Source organism: Cricetulus griseus, assembly GCF_003668045.3.
Source record: "Cricetulus griseus strain 17A/GY chromosome 1 unlocalized genomic scaffold, alternate assembly CriGri-PICRH-1.0 chr1_1, whole genome shotgun sequence".
NCBI lineage: Eukaryota > Metazoa > Chordata > Mammalia > Rodentia > Cricetidae > Cricetulus > Cricetulus griseus.
In genome coordinates, this window is record NW_023276807.1 from 19,587,503 (window position 1) to 19,606,977 (window position 19,475).

Sequence of the window (19,475 nt, forward strand, 5' to 3'; positions counted from 1 at the left end):
CGCCAGATTATGGAATGGGAAGAGATCTTCACCAACCACAAATCTGACAGAGAGCTGATTACCAAAATGCATAATGAATATAAGAAACGAGACATCAAAAAAACTGAATAATCATATATAAAAATGGGAAACAAAACTAAACAGAGAATCCTTAACAGAAGTATCACAAATGACATAATAAAACATAAGGAAATGTACAACATCCTTAACCATCAGATAAATGCAAACCAAAATGACTCAGTGATTCTGTAATAAGCCAAACAGAATAACTAATATCACGGTTAAAACCCCATGTGACAACACAACCTGGAGAGAATGCAGACAAAGCAGAACACTCATCCATTTGCTGGTAGGAATGAAAACTCATACAGTTACTTTGGAAATCAATATGGTGATTTCTCAGAAAATTAGGAATCAAGTTAAGACCCAGCTATACCACTTCTCAGCATATACCCAAAGGATGCTCAAAAATACCACAAGGACACTTGCTCAACTATGTTAACAGCAGCTTTATTTATAACAACCAGAATTGAAAACAATCTTAATATCCTTCAAATACTCCATTGTGAGACTCAGGTACTGAATTCAAGTTTAACTTGCATAAAATAATCCTTGAAACCCCATTGTTTGTTCCAACCCTCTAATGAAAATATAAAGATTTAAAAGCTTTTGATCAGTGAAATAGCAAAGTAAAAACTGACAGTTATTGTCACTCAAGTTTTTGGTTACTTCTTTTCTGAAAAACCAAACCAAATAAACAAAGAACAACAACAAAAAACCCTTTATTTTCCAAAGGTAGAGTTGATAGGAAAAATTGCAGTAAAAGCATGCAATTAATTTAAAGATAAACATGTTTGAAACTAAATTTTCTTTTATATTTCTTGAGGTAATTATGTAATTAAATACTTATCGGAATTAAATGGTGAATATTAGATTATCTGCATCTGTGGGCAAGCACAAGATCCTGACAAAATCCAACGCTTTACTTCATACTGTATATGAGAGCATCCTAGCTATTGTTTTATTTATGTTCACCATCAAGAGAATGTGTGAAAACACACATTTTATATATTATCTCTATATCTAAATGTAGAATTACCAGATCTATTTTAACAATTATTTTACTTTGTGAAAACAGTTAAATTATTTTTCTCAGCATAAATTTAATTTTACTTTCTTACCAGCAATTATCTAAAAGTTTAAAAAAATTGGTATTATTCAGTTCTTGGTGCTAGCCATCCTTCTTCTATCCCCTGCTTTGATTTTTAGTTATCTTGCTACTAATTATCCTGACCACATTTCGTAGCTTTTGGGCTTCCATTTGGAGCAAAATGCACTCAAGTTATTTGCCTTCTTATGTATTTTTTATTGATGACATACGATTCCCCTAGATAATCTGAATAATAAAATATGTCAGATGTATGTTTTAATAATATTGAATCCCACTATATTTTCACTTTCTTGATAAGGTAATATAAAGGACAGAAATATTTGCAGGTGAGTGTTTTCATATTTTACATTTCACTTCCCTTCGGCTTTATATGAATAGCACATTGATTCAAATTCATTCTTTCATTAGTAAATATTCAATTATCCAAACAAAATATGCTGAAAGGACAGTTAACAGTACAGAAATTGTTAAATACACTTGCATATATTACATGTGTGTGTTTCTTTATAAAATCCAACTTTAAGTTGTCATTCTTTCTAAAGTACACCTTTCAAGGTTTCTGCACCATCAAAACTATATAAGTCAAATTCAATTATTTTTTTCTAAAAGATTCTTTAGTTTTCTTCCCTTGAGACAACTGTTGCTTGATAGATGTTTTCATTGGCAATCATTTCTAATACATTCTTTCATTCTGTCCTCAATTTTGAATTGCTAGAAATAATTTGAAATATAATTTTCCATATATAAAAACGACTTCTCCATCTTGAGTCATCTTGGAATTGGCAATTTTCAGGAATTCTATACAAATAATGTTTCAATTCATTATTGTGTAAGTTAATATCCAAATATTCAAATATTGCTTGTTAAAAATAATATTCCCTGTACTTAAATTCTTAAGTGTAAAAATATATGTGTGCTTGTCTGTTTATGTGTGTATGTATTCTTCCTTCTTTTCTAAAATCTAACTTCAGCATTCCTTTTATTTTTTAACATCCAGACAGATAGAATCAAATTATTGTTTTATTATTATTATTATTATTATTATTATTATTATTATTATTATTATTATTTTGTTTAGCTTAAACTTTCTTTAACTTTTTTATTTAAATGCAGTTTTGCTAGATAGACTGTTTAGTTAGCAGTATCTTCCTTTTTCATATTATCATTACATGTATTCAGCTGATTGAATAGATGAAATAACACACATGGAATGAAAACACAAATTGTTTTGTAAAATGTATGTTTGAATAAATTTGCATACATTTTGTATAGTATTTCTGCTAGTAAATCAAATCAATTATCAAATTTTGAGAACTAGTTACAAGCCTGTGTTCAGATATTATAGTTAAGCTACATTAAGAAAAAAAGACATGAAGTTAGAGTATTGTCCTCTTATGCAACTTTAATCACTTCAATCTTATTTTTACACATTCTAAGATTAATTGATTTTAGTTTTGATATAACATGCATAAAATCATTACAATATTCATTGAAGCCCAGATGAATTTAATATGTCTAAGGTGACAAGGTTTGTAACTTATTGAAAAATATATCACACTTGCAATTTTCCAAATTTTTGAAGAGAATACAATCATATTAGAAATAGAAATATCACAGCTCATAGACAACCTGTATCAGACACCTAGAGTGATTTATCAAGAATTTAGAGGACTATGAAAACCTCAGTGATACTGCCAAGTCAACATTGTAGTATTATAGCATATGCTTCTCATGCCAATATAGTTATGATCCTATTGTCCAAATAACCTTTTGCCACTTCATTCATTGGATCACCAAAAATTTGAAAGGAGGTTTCAGTGCATAGTAAGATATTGAGATATTATTTTTTTGAAAAAATCACTTCTATTTTTCAATTATTAATAGGAGGTATATAAACAATTCCTCACATTCAACTGTTGATATGAAATATTTCCATTTTTATTGAAGAAATTTGTTACTTAATTGATATTTTGATGCAGCATCTGTAACACTTCCTCTGGGGATGTTTCTTCTATGGAGCACGCTTATACTGTTAAAACCTATGACAGGTTAAGCATCAGTAAGCCATTGATAGATGTCAGGTAATAGCTATCTTTGCTAAAAATATGTATTTTCAAATCAAATCGTATTCTAATTATTAAGAATGGCATCACAAGGAGGTATAAGGCAGTCAGTAACTCCAAAATCATTAGAAGAAAAAAATCAACTATTCTCTTCTCTTCCTATTGAAATTGTCTTTTCCCAGGTGGTCAATTGCACTTGTCAGCTGTTATTTTGGAAAATGTACAGAATTTAATACATGAGGTATATCAAACTAACTACATTAGGAATATACCAGATGTCAACATGGCGTCCGCCCAACATCATCTTCTGGGAAAAGCAAGTTCCAAATACAGACAGTCTACGATTAGCCTGAAAGAATGATGATAAGTCTCACCATCTGTTGTACATTTTATGCTAATTGTGATTTGTTTTCTGTAAAATGCACATTTTCTTTGTTATATGAAAAACAAGATGTCATGGCATGTCCCTTGCCGTCTTATGACACAATAGAGTGATCACATAGAGGTTTTTTTTTTTTTTTGCACTGATTTACAAGACAAATGTAAAGGCCCTATATAGAAATACAGTTAATACAATTACAGTTTTATAGATATGTGGAGGTCTATAGTTGATAAATTAGAAAATTGTATAAAATAAAGATAATATTCTGTGCCAAATTTTATTGTTCTTATAATTTAACTACCCTTTAATCATGGCTGGTCAAAATGCTGAGTATAAACATGATAAAAGTGATTATGCAAATTGTTCTTGAAGTTATTTAAAAGTTTAGAAACTTTCAGATTGTTATGTGATATAAAGATTAGTATCTGTTTTGGGGGCGCAGTTTCAAGACAGGGTTAAAGATTAGTATCTTAATTCTATATTGTAGCTATAATACAGTTCTATTATAAGGCACTATTTTATTTTGATAACTTAAACACTTTCTTTTTCTTTTTTATTTGAATAACAAACAAAATTGAATTTCATGACAATCCCAGTTTCCTTCTCCCTCCCTTTCTCCCCCACTATCCCCAACTAAAACCCTACCTATCACATATCCTTTCTTCTCATATACACCTGACTCAACCTTTCTGCTCCCTCATGACCTCTGCATCCTTCCTCTTGTTCCCTTCTCATTCTCATAGCTCCTTCCCCCCTCTTCCCATGCTCTCAGTTTGCTCAGAGGATCATGATCCTTTTCCCTTCTCCAGGGGAAAAATATTGTCTCTTTAAGGGTCTTCCTTGTTTACTAGTTTCTCTGGCAGGGTGGATTGTAGCCTTGTAATACCTTACTCTATTCTGAACTCCACGTATGAGTGGAGTTCAGAACATATCATGTTTGTATGTTTTGTGATTGGGTTACCTTGTTCAGAATGGTTTCTTCAAGTTCCATCCATTTTCCTGCAAATTTCAAGATTCCATTGTTTTTTTTTTTTTTTTTTTTTTTTTTTTTTTTTTTTTTTTTTTTTGCTGAGTAGTACTCCATTGTGTAAATGTACCACATTTTCTCTATCCATTCTTTGGTTGAGGGGCTTCTAGGCTGCTTCCGGTTTCTGGCTATTACAAATAGTGCTGCTATGAACATCATTGAATAGATGCCATTGTTGTATGAATGTGCTTCTTTTGGGTATATGCCTAGGAGTGGAATTGCTGGATCTAGTGGTAGACTGATTCCCATTTTCTTGAGAAGTCACCATACTGATTTCCAAAGTGGCTGTACAAGTTGGCACTCCCACCAGCAGTGGAGAAGTGTTCCCCTTTCTCCACATCCTCTCCAGCATAAACTGTCATTGGTGTTTTTGATTTTGGCCATTCTGAAAGGAGTAAGATGGTTTCTCAGAGTTGTTTTGATTTGCATTTTCCTGATGGCTAAGGACGTTGAACACTTTCTTATGTGTCTTTCAGTCATTTTAGATTCCTGTATTGAGAATTGTCTATTTAGTTCTGCACCCAACTTTTTAATTGGAATGTTTGGTGTTTTGGAGACTAGCTTCTTGAGTTCATTGTATATTTTGGAGATCAGCCCTCTGTCAGATGTGGGGATGTTGAATATCTTTTCCTAGTCTGTGGACAGCAGTTTTTTTCTTGCTGACTGTTTCCTTTGCCTTACAGAAGCTTCTCATTTTCAGGAGTTCCCATTTATTAGTTGTTGATTTCAGTGTCTGTGCTACTGGTGTTATATTCAGGAAGCGGTCTCCTGTACCAATTAACTGAAGGGTATTTCCTACTTTATCTCCTAATAGGTTGAGCTTGGCTGGCTTTATGTTTCGGTCTTTGACCCATTTTGACTTAAGTTTTGTGCAGGGGGAAAGGCTTGGGTCTATCTCTAGTCTTATACATGTTTGCATCCTGTTATGCCAGCACCATTTGTTGAAGATGTTCTCTTTGTTCCAGCATACATATTTGGATTGTTTGTCAAAAATCAGGTGTTCATAGGTGTGTGGGTTAATATCAGGGTTTTCAACTCTATTCTATTGGTCTACCTGTATATTTTTGTGCCAATACCAAGCTATTTTCAGGACTTTAGCTCTGTAATAGAGCTTGAGGTCAGAGATGCTGATGCCTTCAGAAGTCCCTGTATTGTACAGCATTGTTTTGGCTATCCTAGGTCTTATGTTTCTCCATATAAAGAAGAGAATTGATGGGGATTGCATTTAATGTGTATATTGCTTTTGGTAACATTGCCATTTTTACTATGTTAATCCTGCCTATCCAAGAGCATGGGAGATCTTTCCATTTTCTAGTATCAAATTTCTTTCCTTAAAAACTCAAAGTCCTTACTGTACAGGACTTCCACTTTTTTTGGTTAGGTTTAAACCACGATATTTTATGTTGCTTGTGGATATTGTGAAAGGTGATGTTGCTCTGATTTCTTTCTCTACCAATGTGTCTTTGGTATATAGTAGGGCTACAGATTTTTTTGAGTTAATTTTTGTATCGTGCCAATTTGTTGAAGAAGCTTTCAAACAATGTAGATGGAGAAAACAAGATATTACATGGCAAAACCAGATTCAAACAATACTTTTCCAACAATCCAGCCCTACCGAAAGTTCTGGAAGGAAAACTGCAACCCAAGGAAGTTAACTTCAACCAGAAAAATATAGGCTATAGATAACCCCATTTTACCACTAGCCAAAAGGAAAAAGGGATAGAATCCCACACATAATCTTACCACTATCAACAAATCAAAATAAAAAAGAATGAACAATCAATGTTCATTAATATCTATCAACTTTAATGATCTGAACTTAAACATTTTCAATTGTTTTGATTGGCCAAAGATTTAATTTAATTTCAGTTTACTTTCTCTTTTCCCCTGTTTACTTATTCTTTCAGAATTTCATAATGTATATTTTTTATCACATTCTTTCTCATCCTGGACCCCAAACATTTCTTCAAAGCCCAACCACCCAACTTAATATTCTATGTCTCCTTTTTAATAAAAAGTAAAGAAAAGGAAAAAAGAAAGAAATGAAAAGGAAAGGAAAAGGGTCACTTTTGAAAGGAGAAAAGAATCAAATTACTTACTTCATATACTCTGGAGCATATTCTCTGTTCTGGACTATGATTGATGTATAGAGAGTCACCCCATGGAAGAAACCTGATTTTCCCTTTCTCGTGATCTATCTATTGTGATTTTTTTGGGGGGGGTGAGAGTTATGGTGCTTTGTGCTCATTTTGCCTCCTTCATGATGGAATTTTAGTCTGGTTTAAGGATATGTAGTTATTCCACATGTTTGGTTGGGGAAGTCTTACTATGTACATATATCACTTATTAGTTAATGAATAAAACACTGATTGGCTGAATGGCCAGAAAGGAAATGACATAGCTGGGCAGCATCAGGATATAAACAAGGACAAACAGGAAATTGCTCTCTTCTCTGCAGACAAGCTGAGCAGTCACAATATAGCAGGCAAAGGAGTTGCAGGTCCAGCATCCCATAGTAAGATAAGACACATGGAAATAAGTGGATTAGTAGTTATGGGTTAATAATTAAGACAGAGCTAGCCAATAAGAAACCTTAGAAACTGGCCAACAGTTTCATAATTATTATAGTGTATGGGACTATAGACATGCCTGCTAGGGGCTGGGTACAGGTGTGCCCGGCCATGCCCTCAAGTGTTTTGTCAGGGTGATGTAAGGAAGGATTAAGAGTGAGAGACAATCATGTGATGGCACCTTCTTCTGTTTCATCTTTGGCTTGCTGTACTTACTGCTACCCCACCGGCAGGCTATGTCGCTCTGTAAGTCAGGCTTTTCCCTATTAAATTCCCTTGTATTTTTACCTCGTTCCATATTGGTAATTTACCACATGAAGTGGTGTCAGGAGCAGGATCTTATAAACCTAGGCCCCGTTTGGGAGTGCCCCAAGGGTCCCACCAGGACAGCAGACTAGTTGGTTGGGAAAGCATCCCTCTCTCCACAGGTGCTCCTGGCTCACAGCCAACCTGCTACCCCATACAAGTACTGCTGGTTAGCTGCTCAGAACACTCCATCCAGCTGGGAGACTTCTACAGTCTTCCCTACAGTTTTACTGCCACAGTTTCTAGCTGCACATGCATGGGACCGAACTGGACTGGATGCCTCCTGCCCTTGAACTGAGTAGGGTTCGGCTTTCAGCAGGGCCTGAGGTTTACCCTGGCTGTGGAGGCTGTAAAGTCATGCCTGTCTCATTTGTTGCAGTCACAAGGCCATATGCTCCCACTAAAGTGCAGCTGCCTGTGTGACCTCAGCTCCACCACCACTGCCATCTTGCCTGACTGACCCATGCCAAAAGTCATGTGGACAAGCTGAATGCCTGTGCTACCTACTGGTCAAAGATAGTTACAGTATCTGGAGTAGAAATCATCAGGTAAAATCATGGCAAAATATTTATCATTTGCTACAATTGGTAATATTTTTGCTTATTACATGAATTCAATGTTTGAGGAGGACACTAATCTGCCAATTACCTGCCTATATGCAGTAATGGTAGTTAGCTTGCTGGTACAAATAACATTACTAGCCAGAACTTCAGGAACAGGGACAAAGATGACCTCACCATCTGTTTGCAGGAAATAACAGCTTTATGCAGTGAGGTTTTGGAGAACAGATTAGGTCAGACCACAATTGTGCAGCAAGTGGAACAGAAATTGGATGATAAGCGTGGCTCTTTGTCCAATACACTAAAGAGAGAGCTATCTGTTAACCAAGATGAGATGCAGTGTATTTATGATAAGATAAGCACATAGGGTTCCTCCATGTCTGAGGTGTTAGAGGCTAGGCTGTCAGAGGACCATGCCGAATTAAAGAATATCTGTAGCCAACTAGAAACTCAGATAGTCTCTGTGTCCCATAAATTATATGCAAAGGTGAAAAATACACAGGATAGGGTTGAAAAATTGGACAATGCCATTCAATCAATTATTGAAGCATCTAAGGTAGCAAATTGCAAATCTAAATCTACGTTCAAATGTTTGGAAGATAATTTACAGTACAGGGCTGACAGATTAGATAGGTCCATACGGTTGATTCCTGAGTACTGAAAATCAGCAAATCATGACCTGGAATATAGACTGCAATACCGACAAGGTAGTTTCCATGCCACCCAGATGCTGGCTAAGGAAAAATGTATTAAAGACCTAGAAAAACGTGTAGAGGGGTATTTAGAGTAATTTCACATTCTGCCTCATTGGAGGTTACAGATTTCCCCAGAAAAGATACAAAGAGGAGATTCCATTAACTATTTAGGTTACAAGATGCACTTAGAAAGAATGAGGCCACAGAAGGTACAAATTAGGTGATATCATTATCAAACTCTTAATTCTCTTCAGAAATTATTAGGGGAAATTTCTCAACTACAGATGATTATTGATGTAGAAGGACATGACTTAAAGCATTTAAAAATGGCCCTTAAAGGTGATAAGGTCCTAAACAGTCTGAGAATATTATCCGCTGAGGCAGAAAAAGAGTTACAATGGGTAGAAAACAGAATATTGGATGCATATGTAAATCAGATAAACCTTCATTTAGACTCCATTATGGTTATCTTGCCTTCCAGAGAATACCCTTCTGGGATTCTAATGCAGAGGGAAGACACCAAATTGGAATGGATATTTCTGCCACATGAACAGAATAAGAAGTTAAAGACTGTGGGGGTGTGGGGGTGTGGGTGTGTGTTTTGATTTGATTCTAAAGGGCAAATTAAGACTCCATCAACTTACTGGGAAAGATACAGCAAAAATTACAGCACCTAGCACCTTTAACTAATGAGGAAATTTCTCCTTGTGGAAGGATAACGAATATTGGTAAATAGCTCTTACTGACTTTTTGGGAAAAATTAGCAACAATTATCCCCAAACTGACAGAATTAAAATCATAAAAAAGACAGTCTGGATTCTTCCATGTATTGTAAGACAAACTTCCATTTCTGGAGTTCTTACATTCTACACTGATGCCAACAAATCAGGTAAGGCATGTTATAAAGCAGGTGAGGTAAGTAAAGTAGTTCAAAGTCCATATATACCTATACAGAAGGCAGAATTATATGCAATTCTCACGGAGTTTACAAAACCTCTTAATATAGTTACTGATTCTCAATATGCAGAGAGTGTCGTTTTACACAATGAGACTGCAGAATTCGTTCCTGATAATACCAAATTAACTTCACAGTTTATACAATTACAGGAAGTATTCAGAAACAGAAGTAATTCTATGTACATTACACATATCAGATCCCAATATGGATCTGCCAGGCACACTAGCACAAGGCAATGATGAGATTGATTGTTTATTAATTGGAAGTGTGCTAGAAGCCTCAGAATTTCATAGTAAATATCTTGTAAATAGCAAAGGTTTGAAAAAAAGACTTCTCTATCATTTGGCAACAAGCCAAGGAGATAGTGAGAAACTGTCCTACTTTTTCTTTTTATATTCAAACTCCATTGTCAGCAGGTTGTATTCCTAAGGGCATACAGATAAATGAGGTTTGGCAAATGGATGTCTTTCACCTTGCAGAATTTGGAAATTTGAACTATGTGCATCATACTGTAGAAACATTCTCAGGGTTTCAAAGGGCTACAGCTCTTAACTCTGAAAAAGCTGATTCTGTTATTATACACCTGCTGGAGATGATAGCAGTTATGGGTATACCTGGACAAATAAAAATTTACAATGCTCCAGCATATGTCTCCACTAAATTGGAACAGTTTTTCAAATATTATAACATAAAGCATGTTACTGGTATACCACACAATCTTATGGGACAGGCACTGGTTGAGAGATCTAATAGGACACTAAAGGAGATGTGCCATAAACAGGCTTGGAAGACTAAACCCCCAAAACATAGGTGGCATAATGCTTTATTATCACTAAACTTTCTTAATGCCAATAGAAAGGACAAACAGCTGCAGAATGAAACTGAACGACAGAAAGAACTGCTGAACTGAATCAGCCGGTATACTTCAAAGATGTAGTAGCCTCTGTATGGAAACCAGGACATGTGTTATGATGGGGTGTAGAGGTTTTCCATTGGTTTCCTCAGAAGAAGTAAAACTTTGGATACCATAAAAGTTGATCAAGATTCTTGTTGAAAACGAAAAACCACTCAACGAGAACAAATGACAGGCTTTTTACTAAGGTATATCTCATAAACTAAATAGAAACCTCCCAAAGGAAAGGGGAGTATTTTGCTTTTATCTCCACAGGAAAACTCATCTCGAGAAATCAAAGGATACTGCATGGATAGATATTTAAGAAGAGAAGGCAGCTACAACCATCAAACAAAACAAACATGCCATATGGTAAACTTTACAGCTGTCTCTCAGAGTACTCTATTTCTCTTTATTTCCTAGTCCCTATTCAATTAAACCAATGCTAGCTTTAGAGGTGGATTTGGCTTTCCTCCTCTAAATTCCAAGCACATTGTTTAACTAAACTTTAGAGTTTCAGTATTGTATCAAGAAGCCAATTGATCTAATACAGAGTAAGGGAAGAATTGGGGGACTGTCTTTGTCTTTTATTGGCTCTTTCCTTCAAGGTGTACACCCTCTCATAATTGTTATTCTCCCATGGTTGCCTTTCCCAGCATACATACCTACACAAGCAAACATGTCTCTGCTAACATTTATGTTTGAGTCCCAGACAACCAATGAAGACCTGCCTGACGGCAATCCCTGGACACCCAGGAAAGAAAATAGGCCACACCTTCTCAACTGTACTGGATCCCACTTGTTCCATTTCAACTGACATTCCAGCAACAGCTTCAGGTACTGACTTCAATCATATTGAGGATTTCAAGTCATATCTTCAATCAAGCGAATCCCATCTAACAAGGACTAGATACAATCCATTCAAGAATTTCACTATACTTACATATTCTTCCTACAGGAACCCACAAGGCTATTGCCATCCAATTTCAGCAGAAAGTAACGAGGAGGATGCTTGGCCCCCTTTCCCCTATTGTTGTCACTTAGGATAGTGTATATACCCAGTTAGGGATAGCTTCCTATTCTTTATGGTTGGGATTGGAAGGAGGTGTTCAGGCTTGGACACGTCTTTCAGATTGCTTTAGGGTTTAGTTAAAGTAGACATAGTTAGGATGTGACATAATCAGATTGTGTATCTTATATTTCACCTTCATGATTGTTAATTTTGGATACTTTACACTGTTAAGTTTTAATCCTCTTTTAGACTAAGAGGGGGATTGTAGGGGACTGTACCCACACCTGCTAGGGGCTGGTTACAGGTGTGCCTGACCACAACCTTGAGGGCATGGTCAGGGTGACATAAGGAAGGTTTAAGAGTGAGGGATGCTCACGTGGTGTCTCCTTCTTCCATTTCATCTTCAGCTTACTGTACTTATTGCTGCGCCACCAGCTGGCTTGGTCACTCTGTAAGTAAGGCTTTTCCTTAATAAATTCCCTTGTATTTTTACCTGACTCCACATTGCTATTCCCACATTAATATAGCATTTGTGTGTTCATTTCAGACTGATGTGGCTATGGGACCAGGCTGTCAGGAAGAATGCTCTTGCTGTCTATGTGAATTCAAATGTGTATGTAACTTCTGTTATCTGGAAAGCACTGTTTTTCTTAAAATTGTGTCTCATATAATATTCCTGCCACCTCTGTCTCATAGATCCCTGAGCACTGATGAAAAAGATGCAGTGAAGGTATGACATTCAGGGCTGAGAACTCCAAAACCCCTCACTCTACACTGGGTTCAGTTTTGGGTCTCACTATTATTCACCATCACCTGGGAGAAGCTTCTCTGTGTAGGGTTGAGAGAGGCAGTGATCTATGGGTACAGCAACATGTCATTTGAAATCTTTTTATTGCTATGTTCCTTTATGAGAATAATAATAGTAGGCTTTCCTCTGGATCAGATACCAATCTAGTCTCAGGTTAATGATTTCATCAAGAAAATTAGATAATGGAGTATTAGCTGACAGTGGGCTGTGTCTTACCTGGGATTCAAAGAGAGCCTATCAGGTCTCTGGTAAAGCAAAAGGCAGGATATGAAGCCAGGAAGATGGGTGCAGTCTGTGTTTGTTGAACAGGTTTATAGGCTGTGGACGGTGTCTTACCAGGGGTTCCTAGGAAGTAGAAATCTGGCCTCCCATAAGGCTGCCAGGGCTGTGTGCCCAAGTATACGTCCTTGGGGAGAGGGTGCCTTCTGATGATATTGAGCAGGTGTTAATCAGTATTAGCAGGTGGTGGGTGGTGTCTTACCTGGAGTTCCCTAGATCCTGCCTGGCCTATGGTAAAGCCTAAGACTTCTTCGAACATAGCAGGCAGGGATATGGAGCCTGGCTTAGGGGTGCTGGATGAATTTAAAGTGGTTTAGTGGACAGTGTCTTCCCTAGGGCCCCTAGGACTGACAACTCTGGGTTCCAGTAAACCCAGAAATGAAGGCCCTAGTGTGATGCCCAGGAGACAGGTTGAAGTTTGGGGTTGCTGGACAGTCTTTAAGGAGTGTTAGCAGGCAGTGGGTGGTATCTTACCTGGGGTCCCTAGATCTGCCCTGGCCTATTATAAAGCCATAATATTCTTCCAAAGTAGTAGGCTGAGATAGGGAGACCAGGGGTAGGGGTGTCGGGGATGTGTAGGAGGAGGGATGAGGAAGAGAGAAAGGAGAGGAAACTGTAGCCTGGATGTAAAATAATAAATAAATTTATTTATAAAAAAGAATATGACATATGTGTTTAATTTCATGAAGTTGGCTGCTGTATATTCCCATTATATTTACCACAATTGTAATGAGGGTGGTGGTTAACTCACAGTTGAACCTATTGCTCATATGGTTCATAGCTGGATACCACTAATGACTAATCATAGTGGGAAGCATTGTTGCAGGCAGCTAGGCATGTTGCTGGAACATTGGCCAAAAGTTTACAAAAATTAGTTGAAAGTTCACAAGCATAAGACAGACAGACAGACAGACAGAGAAGGAAATTTAAAATGGCAAGGGATTCTGATATCTCAAAGCCTTAAACCTCACTGACTCACCTTCTACAACAAGACTATACTTCCTAATCTTCCCCAAAATATTCCTCTTTCTGGGGACACGTTTTCAAACATGTGAGTCTATTGAGTCCATTCTCATTCAAACCATGCAACATTCATGAGTAGATGGACTTCTAGGCTGTTTCCATATTATAGCTATTATGAAAAGAATGTCAAGGAACATGGAGGAGCAAGTATGTTTGCAGTAAGATGTAGTGTTCTCTGGAAATATACCCAAGAAAGTATAGTAGGGTCATAATGTAGATCTTATTCTCAGCTTCTGGAGGAGCCACCACATTGATTTCCATAGTGGTTGTACAAGTTTGTACTCCCAGTAGCAATGAGTAAGTGTTCCAATTTCCCCACATGTTTGATAGTGTAAACTCTCATATCTTATTGATGTTGGTCATTCTTACAGGGATAGGATTAAATCTCTAAAACATTTTTATTTGGATTTTTATGATGGATTTTGTAAGATGTTTAGTTTTTTTTATTGATGTTTTTGTTTGTTTTATTTTGTGTTTAATTCTTTGTATATTTGATAAATATAATCTACAGGTTGCCGCTTCCCTCAAATAATGATGTCATTTGTTACAGAGAAGCATTTAGTGTTGTGAACTCTGCTTAATTAATTGATGGACCACTACCTGGGATATTTCTATCCTCTTCAGAACATACTTCTGGGTGACATTGAGTTCAAACATACTCATATGTAAGTTTCAGGGTATTATGTCTTAAATAGAATCACTTGTCTCATTTGAATCTGTGTCTTCTTCAGGTTTATAAATGAAGATTTATATGCAATTGGTCAGTTTGACCAGTGCCATTCATTGGAAGATACTGTCTTTTTCTCCTCTGTGCACTTTTAGTTACTTTAAAAAAAAATAACACAGGTGTGTGATTTTGTGTCCCTAAATTCAGTTTTATTCTCTTGATCCATAATAATTTTATTGTCTTTATAGTACAACTTGAAATTTGGGATGCTAATGACTATAGCATTTTTCTCATTATACAGGATTTTTTTAACTACCTTGTCTTTCCTGTGTTTACAGTAGAGTTGGAATCTTTTCTCTGATAATTTTATTAAAAATATTTTGTACCTTTGACTGTGTGTTTTCTCCCCACTCTGTACTTATTATCTGTGCATTTGTCTTTTTATACTGTTCCAGGTCTTCTGGATTTTTAGTGTCAGGATTAATTTTGGAGGGAGGGAATTGTTTTGATACTGGGTTACATTATCTGAATGACTGGTAATTGTCTTTTCTACCTCATTTAATCTATTGGAGAGGCTTCCTTTAAACATTTTGCTTGACTTTCTAAGTTTTTTTTTTAATATCAAGTTTTAATTCTTTTTTGTTTAGTTTTGTTTTCTGTCTTGTTTTGTTTTGTTTTGCAAGAATGTGTAGCTTTATACCCTGTCCTAGAACTCACTCTGTTGATCAGGCTAACCTTGAACTCACAAAGATCCTTCTGCCTCTACCTCCTGAGTAATGGGGTAGACATGTGCTGCCACTACTGGCTCAAGTTTTCTTCAGTTTTTTTTTTTTCTTTTTAAAATTCTGTTTTTATATGTTGAATTGTTTTCTTTTTTTGTTTTTTCTTTTTTTTCTTGTTTTTTTTATTAAATTATTAATATTTTCACATGTACTTTCCCTCTCCCTCTCCCTCCCTCCACCCCCATTCCTTCTCCCCCACCTCCAACCTACCCCCCACCCCATCCACCCGCCACTCCCCAGGCAGGGTAGGGCCCCCAACCAGGGCTCCACCAAGTCCACCAAATCTTCCTGTGCTGGGCCTAGGCCCCTCCCCATGTGTTCAGAGACAGAGCGAATCCCTTCAAGTGGGATGAGCTCTCGAAGTCCCTCCCACCCACCAGGGCAAAACGCCAGTCCACCTAGAGGCTCCCAGGAGTGCAGGAGCCTCCCCATTGGCATCCATGATCAGGGGGCTGGATTAGTCCTGTACTGTCCTCCCAAAGAGCATCTGGGGTCGATATGCTTTCCCTTTTTCAGGCCAACTGTTTCTGTGGGTTTCTCCAACCAGGTACAGACCCCTTCGTTCTTCATTCCTCCCTCTCTTCAACTGAGTTCCAGATTTCAGCTCAGTGTATTTCTGTGGATGTCTGTCTCTGCTCTCATCAGCCACTGGATGAGGACTCTAGAATAGCATAGAGAGTATTCATCAATCTCATTCTAGGGGAAGGGTTTCTAGGCCAACTTCTCCTCCACTGCCCAGACTGTCAGATCGTGTCATCCTTATAGGTCTCTGGAGATCTTCCTAGTTCCAGATCTCTTCTCGGACCTATAGTGGCTCCCTCTGATATGGTATCTCTCATCCTGCTCTCTCTCCTCTATTCTTCCCCCAACTCAATATATCTGCTCCTCCATTTCTTCTCCTCTACTCTTCATCTTGTGCTCTTATTGTGGCAGCACCCACTTCCCTACCCTCATGCTCTCAATTAGCTCGGGAGTTCATGCCATTTCCCATTCCTGGGGTCCATTTATCCCTTAGAGTCATTCATGATTTCTAGTTTCCTTGGGGTAGAGGATTATAGGCTGGTAAACCTTTGCTCTATGTCTAAAAATCATATATGAGTGAGTACATACCATGTTTGTCTTTTTGTGATTGGGTTACCTCACTCAGGATGGTTTCTTCTAGTTCCATCCATTTGCCTGCGAATTTCAAGATTCCATTGCTTTTTTCTGCTGAGTAGTACTCCATTGTATAAATGTACCACATTTTCTCTTTCCATTCTTCAGTTGAGGGGCATCTAGGTTGTTTCCAGGTTCTGGCTATTACAAACAATGCTGCTATGAACATGGTTGAACATATGTCCTTGTTGTATGGACAAGCAGTATTTGGGTATATACCCAAGAGAGGAATGGCTGGATCTTGAGGTAGATTGATTCCCATTTTTCTGAGCAACCGCCATACTGATTTCCAAAGTGGTCTTACAAGTTCACACTCCCACCAGCAATGGAGGAGTGTTCCTTCTTCTCCACAACCTCTCCAGCATAGGTTGTCATTGGTATTTTTGATTTTAGCCATTCTGACAGGTGGTATTGAGGTGGTATCTCAGAGTTGTTTTGAGTTGCATTTCTCTGATGGCCAAGGATTTTGAGCACTTTCTTAAGTGTCTTTCAGCCGTTTCAATCAAATTGCATTCAGTTGTTTGTGTTTTAATAATCTTCATTGAGGCATATATTCATAATCTTTTTAAGGTCCCTGAACATATTCAGAGACACTATTTTGAAGTGCTCTTCTTATGCTTCAACGAAGTTGATTTTCTTGGAGAATGTTATAATGAGGATGCTGATTTTGAGAGGAGGCATATTTTCTTTATACTTCCTTTTATTGTTTTTATGATTTTGATTCTATGAAGAGATCTAGGCACATGTTTAGTTTCAAAGTTTTGGTGTTTAATTTTCTGGTCTTGCTTTTGTTTGGTGGGTTTTCAGTTATTTAGTTACTTTTACCTCGATTTGCCAGTGTTGGACAAGGTGAATGATGCTTACTTTTCAATATTGGATACTCTAAGCCTTATGTTTCAGACTTTATTAGTCCCCAATCTGAAGTTACGGTTGGAACTGTAGATTTAGTCACAAGGAACTCCCAGACTAGTACAGTGGCTGGGTTAGGTGACAGGCTAGCACCGGAGTGAATGGGTCTGACTCTGGAGATATTATAAACAGGTTTATGGAAGGAGTAGGACTAAGTGTTCCTTGTGATGCCATTATATCCCAAGTCAAAGGAGAAGGGCTAAGGGGCTTCTGATGTAGTGTTAATGGCAGGTTCAGGGTTATCATAAGAATGAATGAAGGCAGAGGAGACATAATTAGCCTACCTGAGAACTGTGGAGTCACTGGAAGATGCTGGGTCTAGGGTCTGCAAAGGTTACAAAGGTATTGAGATTTTTTGGAGGAAGCTAATGGACCTACATTATATAGGAAAGACTTTACATAATTAATTCCAAAAATTGTTAAACTAATTTCAGATGCTTCTATTTATGGGTGACTATATTTTTACATTGTTTTCTCTCATTGCATCTAAATTGATCCCACAGTGAGAATATATTAGCAGTTTTCTATTTTATTTTTACTACTACTTGGCATATCTGTGTGTTTTATAAAATAGAGATTATTCTACTTAAATTATATTAATTTGTTCATTAATTTTATGACTTATTGAATCATAAAATAGTTCAGCTCTAAATAAACACTAATATATCATATAGAATTGTTGGAATCAGGTCAGTTGAAACAAAAGTCACTGATTACCTATCACTGGTGTGTATGATACCTTCATCAAATAGCAAAGAATTCACTGGAGTTCCTTGTGTAAGAACACTTCTTCATAGTAATACTCTTTTTGAAAATGTATCATACAACACTGAAAAGGTATTAAAATTATGGAACTCTTTCTTAACACAAATACAGAAGAATAATTACTTTTGGTTTATTTTAAAATTAAAAATAAGATCATTCATTCACATGGATAAATAAATATCAATATTATTTTTCTGAGAAGATGGATGGAAACATCACCAAAGAATTGGTAAACCAAACAGGGAAGGATCTTTAAACAAACACATGAAATTATCATTATTCATTTGTTATCCCAGTATCTTCAAACTGGATGATGATCTGCTTGAGCTAATCTATGCTAATTGAAGAGACTCTGTCTGAAATAATAGCATAGAAAAATCGCCAATATGTACTGGCTCTTATTAGATATTTTTGGATATAGGCTGTTGAATTGTCACAGTGAATTAATCTTTGCTCTTAGAAAAGTACATGATGACTCTGAAAGCATCAGAAATGTTTTTCACACTTGAAAGAAACCTAAAATATGATTTGTAGCAACTAGTTTGTCATCGAACTTAACTTCTGTTAAGTTAGATGTGGTAATTTTGTATGGATTATTTCATTGATGAAAGTGTTCTCTTCAAAACGGATGCTGAAATATGGTTACTACTCATATTATTAATCACATGAGAGGTTTCTATGAAATGATTGGACCACAGAGTTCTGTCCACAGGAATAGAGTATGGTCTTTATAAAAGAAGAAACAGTTGCATCCTCCATGTATCATGTCTTTTTCAGTCCTTTGTTCCACGCCACTTTTACTGTTGCCAAGGAGGAAGTTGGCCCACATCAATTGTTTCTGTTTGATATTTGAGGTTCAACATGTCAGGGCCATAAACCAATATTTTTTTAAAAAAATTTAGATGTTTATGTTGTATTGTTACTATACAAAATTTGCTGTTACTCTTAAGGCACATATAAATTATAAAAATGTGAAAATAATGAATGTTTATGATTTCACACTAACCTAGTTTCAAACAACAATAAATAACAACAACAATAATAATAATAATAATAATAATAATAATAATATCATTGTATAAATACAAAATTTTGGAATTGCCTGTTGGAACACTCTAAACATTACACAACATGAATGTTGCCCAAGACATATAATACTCTCAGGATTTTCTCAGGATAAGAGGCAATTTTAAGCCAGTATTAAAGCAACAGCAAGCTCTATTACTAGGAAGGAGACAGGTGGCAACATAATGTTTTTATCTGAGAAATATGTAAACAAAGATCTACTACTTGCAAGCAAGAGTCAACTCTTAGCATCATTGGACTGAATTTAGTAAGAGCTGCTGCTGAATTTGTATTAAAAACAATGACTCAAATATAGGAGAAATTCATACTCAGAGACAATAGAAATGGTAATATGACATTGAATCTATAATTGTGATAGGTGTGTA